The sequence below is a fragment of the Aplidium turbinatum genome, chromosome 1, assembly GCF_918807975.1.
Source record: "Aplidium turbinatum chromosome 1, kaAplTurb1.1, whole genome shotgun sequence".
Classification (NCBI taxonomy): domain Eukaryota; kingdom Metazoa; phylum Chordata; class Ascidiacea; order Aplousobranchia; family Polyclinidae; genus Aplidium; species Aplidium turbinatum.
The window spans coordinates 28,136,816-28,144,180 of NC_137472.1; positions in this window are offsets into that span (position 1 = coordinate 28,136,816).

Genomic DNA, 7,365 nt, shown 5'->3' on the forward strand with positions numbered 1-7,365 from the left:
ATCGTCTACTTTGAAATTTCAATACCGTATGAGAAACTCATGCGATCAGCTGCTGTTTTGCGGGGAAGAGCAACGTAGGCTATTTTTCGCTTTCGGCATTCTTTAAGTCCGTTTAAATAATCTAAATCTCTTTCGCAAAGTGTTTTATCTTTGAAACACCATTTGTAATAACCATTTTTGTTGCCCCTCAGCCACAAGTTTACGGGGGGCGCCGCCCTCCGCCCCCGGAAGTCGGCGCGTATGTGCGCTCTTATCAACCTCATGCAAGGAAAATGCAATAAAACGATCAAGTTAAAAGTGTCATTCCATCGCTTTAAGCAACAAAGGCATTAAAAACTCGTCTAATCAATTAAACTAGTACATCACAATGTGTATTATGATGTAATTGACTTTGGTGCTGTGACGTTGGAATGACACTTGGATCCAGAGTTGCCATATTGGCGTTTTTATCCAAAGATATGCGATAACGGGGTCAAACTAATTCTAATTTTGTTTAAATTCTACTTTAAATTGTAAAAATTCAGGTAGCTTTAATTCTAATTCTAGTCTAATTTATACAAACGAGAATAGCTTTAACTGTAATTCTAATATAAATTCAAAAAGTTAAAAAAATTCTAGTTGTTCAACTGTGGTCGGAGCAGCTATCTCGACAGACAAATTAAGTCTTACGGCGGACACACCAGTTTTAATGTCGATCATCATGCTTAATTACTTTATCTTAAACTACAGCTACCGCAAAATGACTTCGGACCTTTCTAAATTTTCAAGAAAAACAAGCATTTTGTATACAATGAAATTTTTTAATAAAAACTATTGACCTTTCTTAATAATTTGTCATATTGCATTATTATTTATAACCTTCTTCACATTTTTTACAATCTTTGCATTGTTAGTCACAATGCTTATTGTTAGTGGTGTGATCTGATGTAAAACGCACAGCTACAAACCTGGTGTAAATTTTGGTAAAAAGGTCCGAAGCCATTTTGCGGTAGCTGTATATCTATGGTTTAAAAGACTTTTTAAAATTTCAGCGAAGTCACTCTGAAAAGCTTTCATCAGACCAACAACCAGCACTTGAAGAGTCAAACGTTTCACTATACTTTTTTTTTTATTAGTGAGCGAAAGTGATGAAGGGCAAGTAGGTTCATCATATTCAGTCTCACTTCAGTGGCGTATTCTCCATGCATGCAAGGCATGCCTTACAATTCTGATGAAATCAGAAATCTTTCAGAAACAACGAATTCATGCGTAGAAATTAAAAATGTTAATAGCAGAACCTCCTCGCTCTCTTAATTTCAATATTTGAAACAACTGTTCGTTTCAAAATTTGGCAACTTTGCTGACCCTGGCAACCCTGCATGCTGAGAAGAGCTCAGCATGTGTTGATAATACAATTTGCCTATTCGCCACTCTTTTACCAACATTGTGGCGCAAATGGAACCAAGGCATGCAGATTTGAAATTGCATTGCATGCAAAACAAAAAGCAGTATCTGGAGACAGGGTTGCCAGATTGGTCTTTTAAGGCTAAACTTCAGAAATTCGCCCTTTTTAAAAAGTGTTTGGCCGAACTATTTTTGTTAGGACGCTTGGCCTTTTTTAGTTTTCCGATTGGCATTTGTTTGGCCTTTTTCTTTTGGTCCTCAATAGTTTAAGTCCTTGCGGCCTACTGTAACTCTATCAAAGTTTTCCGTCAGATTTCGGCATTGGCGATGTCACAGAACACCAGGGATCTTTCGGTTAGATGGTCGGTAATCTAATCCTATTTCAGCTGGTCAGATTTCAGCTTTAAACTGGTATTTGTTGTATTGCATTGGAGAAGCTTAAAGGTGCACTGCAACGAAAATACATAGCTTTTGTATTTGTAGATCTTTCTGAAATAAAACGTTTTTCAACAATTTTTTTATTTTTTGTGTTACCATTAATTAAAAAACCTAAAAAAACCTTTTTTGAATTGAATGATTCTGATTGGTCAAAATTTTTGATGACGTCATTGGCTGGCAAAGCGGCATCCAAGGTCTATTGTTTTGCGTACAAACACAAGGAACAAATCGCGTAGGCTACCGAAACAGCGAACAATTTTGTGCTAAGGGAGTTTTTACACCCTTAAAATGGTGGCTACTTGTATGGCTCCCGGTTGTACTAACCGGGAAATCGTCAAATCTTTCATCGTTTACCTCTGAATAATGACGACAAGCTGAAGAAATGGATCTCAGCGATGAAACTCAAAAACCCACCTGTAAACAAGCACTGCCGTGTGTGCACCAATCATTTTCTGGCCAGCGATTACCAACGCGATCTACAGGCAGAGCTACAAGGCACCAAGTCCAAACACCTGCTCATCCCTGAAGCTGTTTCTTCTGTCTTTGATTTTTCAAGGTATGTGAAAGCCACTGTCAATACAGTACAGTAGGCTACCCACAAAACTCGATCGACCTAGGTACAGGTCTGTGAGTACGATCGGGCGTTTGGATCGAATAGCAAAGCGAGAAAACAACAAGACTTTGAAACAGGTCAGTAGGACAGTAAAACAGTGGCAGGGTAGGCAAAGGCATATTAGGCAACTCTGAATACATAGGCTACTTTAAGTTGATATAAACCACTTGGTTCAAGCAAATTATTTTCCTGCATTTTTTTCAATGCAAATTTTCCATCCGACTGCTGTCTGAACTGGTGTTGTCAGAGCACGAATCAGAATGATGTTCTTTGCTGTCAAGTCGCCATCTTTTTGGTTCAAAGAGAAATCCTTGTCTTGTTTCAGACATCTTGTTTATGCTCAATATACAATGACCCATGCGACGTTTCTAAGGCAAATGCATGAAGCTGTTTACTTGGTTGCCAGCCGATGACGTCACAAGACACATAGCGCCATCAGGTGGCCGATTTTCATTTGGTTATATCTCCCAAACAAAAAGGCATATCAAAAAAAATTTTTTGAAAAATTTAATACTTAAACACTAAAGAATCACCAAAAAAATTTTAATTTTTCATTTCAGGTCCCCTTTAAGCCTAACTGGATTTGAATGTTTAACATGGCATCTTCAAAGAAGTGGAAGCCAGCTTACGAGTCATCGAAAATATAATACTCAGTAGGAAAAACAGTTTCCATGGTTGAAAAAAGCATCCACTGGACTTGATGAAGCCTACTGCAAGCTGTGCCATTGCACTTGAAACCTAAGCACAGTAGTTTAAAAGATCATCAAGAAAACAGGTCGGGTGAATGGTAGAGCTCGACCAAAATATCACTTTTTCAGGCCAATACCGATACCGATATTTATGAAATTTTTAGGCCGATACCGATATTTATGAAATTTTAGGCCGATACCGATATATATCGGCCGATATATATCAGCTGCGAAAAATTTGTTACCAACAAAGTTATTATACAATTTTGGTAAAGAGGTCACTTTCTTCAATGTCTGTGGTTGAATATGTCTGTGGTTGAACAAAGTTATTAAGCAACAAACCAGTCCAAGAAAGTTTATGCATTAGTTGCTGTAATGGAAAAATCATTCTTAACACTAATCACAAAAAAACACCAAACAAAAAAGAAACAACTCAGGACTCGAAATTCGTTTTTGCTGACGGCGGACAAACGTGTCCGGTCTGAATTCTTCGCCAGGTTTGGAAGGCGTTTTTAAAATTTCAGCAAAGGCTTTCATCAGACCAACAAGGTGCGCTTGGAGAGTCAAAGCGCCGTGTAGCGCAAGCTGCATTACGCCGCATAACTGATCAACTTCCACCGAACGAGGTCATGTGGATTTTTGCGTCACAATGCTCTGGGCACAAGTCGGAAAACTTTTACACTATCGCTACTATTTTCAGCTGTGCAAAGTTTCACTGGCCATTTTTCTTTAGGTATATTTTTGCGTGTTATGTGAGCAAAAGTAAATTTTTCATGGGCTTTTTCTTTCTTACTGTAATACCAAAACTTAACAAGTTTTGCTGCATCTTGCTGTAATAGCCTACTCGTATTTAATCTAATTTTGTAATCAACCTTGCCTTATTAATATTACTCAGAGATCAAAGCCAGAATTGTGACGTAAGACTTGAACTAAGTTGCGCGTGCTCCCATCAATTCTTAGCGAAAAATTCACCTTTGTTACGTTGATTCAATGTCATCAATCGTTAAAGCAACGTAAAACTCGGAAGTTTTCCTGCTTGAATGGAAGCTAAGGGATACAGTATTAACATTTTCTAGATGCGCGCACTAGAATGGGCGGGAAATTATATTCTCGCAACAATTGTTCGTGCTATGCAAGCACGTTTGAGCAACTTGTGTTTCTTCTAAAGGCATGTATGGTTTTGAGTACTTTTGCTGGCCGATGTTTATCGGCGAAAAATAGCGGATACAATATATCGGCTACACCTGATATCGGCCGATACATATCGGCTGACCGATATATTGGTCGAGCTCTAGTGAATGGCTGTATGTTGAAGGCCATACACCGCTGCATATTAGCGTTCCAAGTCCACTTTCCTGCAATGCTAAATAAAGATATAAAATTAAGACATTGGATTCATGGTGTGTTCCAAACCTCATTTTTTTTGCAAAACAGCTTAAACAATTATCAGCTAAGTAAGGCTCAGATTGCAAGAAAAGCTATAAAACCTAAGGCAAAATTGCAAAAAATTTTTGGGGGGGCATGCCCAAGACCCCCCTATACTGGCTATGACCCTCCTTCCATTGCATGCCTACAAAAATCAACCAGCATACGCCACTGTCTCACTTACAGAATTTTCCCTGGGCCTCTTCTTTCTTACTGTAATACCAAAACTTTGCCTACTCGTATAATCTTATTTTGTAACCAACCTTGCCTTATCAATATTACTCAGAGATTAAAGCCAGACATTGTGATATAAGACTTGAACTAAATTGCGCTGATTAGTTTAGTAGAAGTAGGTAGGCTACTCCCATCCATTCTTAGCGACTAATTCACCTTTGTTACGTTGATTCAATGTCATCAATCGTTGAAACAACGTAAAAATCCAAAGCTTTTCTGCTTTAATGGAAGCTAAGGGTTACAGCAGTGGTTCTCAAACTTTTTTTTGTTGCGACGCTTCTGGAAAAGTTTTCGGGACTTGTGACGCACCAGCAAATAAAAGTAAATCAAGAAACTTATGATTAAAGTTTTGTTTATTGATACAACAACAAAAATAAATGCATATTATTTAATGTGCCGTGTGGGCTTTTTAGTTCATTGAATCTTGGGAGAATTTTTGAAATTGCCACCTGCATTTCTCTTTCATTGTTTATTCGTGATCGATATTTGGTTTTATCACAACCAAGGCAGAAAAGTTTGCTTCACATAAATACGACGTGGCGAATGGGATAATAATTTGCAGTGCTTTCTTTTACCAAACTTGGATGACCGTCGTTTATTGAATCCAAAAAATTGCCGGATTTTCTACTACGAAAGGACCACGAATCCATTCGTAGTTTGAAAAATTTTCTTGGAAGTATTTTGCAAATTTTGACTCGAGCTTGGACAAATGCAAATAAATATGTTTCGCAAATTTGAAGGGAAAACAACGTACTTGTAACCTCAACTCTTCACTGTTTTCAAACTGAAATAACACCAAGAAAAATGATTCAGAGCAGTGTTGCCACTCCTAGTGTTTTTCTACTAGATCTAGTGTTTTTGGGTTGCATCTAGTGTTCTAGTGTTTTTTTCTGCTATCTAGTGTTTTTTAAGCGATTTACCGCTATGTTGGTGTGCATAAGTTTGGACAGTGTTCAAAGTAGCCCTCACCTATTGTTGTTTGGCTGCATCAATGTGTTTGTAGCGCTTTTCAAAGTGGACTCGAGTTTTTTATTTAGTTACACCCAATCATAGGCGTCGATTTTTTCTTAGAAAAGAGGAATTTTGGGTGGGCGAGAGTTTTCAAACAGATTTCATTGAATGTGTATGTTCGCAACATTTGACTACGTGATTAAGCTGCAGCAATTAAGCTTTAACCCTTTGCTTTTCAACGTTTTTTTGGAAGTTAACTGCTCAAGGGGGGGCCGTTTTTGGATCAAATTCAATCAGCTGTTACGTGTGATCCGCTGGTGCTATTTCAACAGAAGTTGCACTGGTGTGAAAAAAAATTATTTGTCTATAAGTTTGAAAAGTCATTATTCTAAAATTTTATATGTTAAACTTGATATTTCAACTTTTGCAAAGGTACCCAAAAACGACAATTTTGATTTAACTTGCCGCCTTTAATTAACCGTGTTAATCCGATTTCATGCAAAACTCTAAAAGACAAAGAGCTCGATCAACCGCACGAAGTGTGTGTGCGGTGTGCCGACTCATTGCGTCGATAAAGATTTACGACATGCGAGCAAATCTTATTGTAGGCTACTCATTAATTATAAAATAGTCACAGAGTAACATTGTTACATGAATTTGATAAAAACAAAACTGCGTTGTTTTATATTTTTGTCCTGAACTAATGCTTTGCGAAACCCATGGCCAGCTTCTTGTTTTATGGAACCAAACTTCTCATATCACACTGGATACTATGGAGCAAGAGATCGAGAATCCCATTACAGTTGCGACTAAGATTGTACAACGCGTACTGCATCCCAATTATGATCTACAACTGTAATAGCTGGTCTGTTACCAAAGCAAGTCTTGAAAGATTGGATGCCTGTCATCGAAGACATTTACGTGTCATAACTGGTCATACTTGGCCAAACAGTCTTATCTCGAACAAAAATCTCTACAAAATATGCAACAGTGAACCATTGTCTTGCAAGATCTCCACCATGAGATGGAACATGTTTGGACACATTCTGAGACTTCACCAGGACTCACCTCCTCAGAAAGCCCTTGAATTTGCAATAATTGGCAGCAAAAAGTACCAAGGCCGAACCGGACGTCACCGTACCAATTTATTACAACTGCTGAGATCTGACATCAGAAAAGCTGGCCTGGGATCCTTGCTCAGCACACCACATCTCCATCGATTGCAAAACATCGCAAAGGACAAAACAGAATGGAGATCCTATCAACCTTGTTGAAAGACTGATCGAAGCCAGCGGATGCCAAACGATTTGGCTACACTGGCGGCGGAGACAGTTACAATAATAATAAACTTCTCATAAGTAACACCTTGGCCTACTTGAATAGCTGTTTACATGTTCGTTTGTGTATTTTAGGTCTACAATTGAGTTTGTAGTATGAATATTTTAGTAGAGAGAAGACAATTGAACAAGCTGTTGAAATTATCTGAAATTTCTAAGTTCAAATTAGGCGCTTTTGGAATTGTGGATTTGTGTCAAGTCGCATCACAAATATCATGCAGGCTACATCATAAGTCATTTGGCTTACAGGTGTTTATAAACATAACTCATGAATTACATCCACTAAAAATACAGC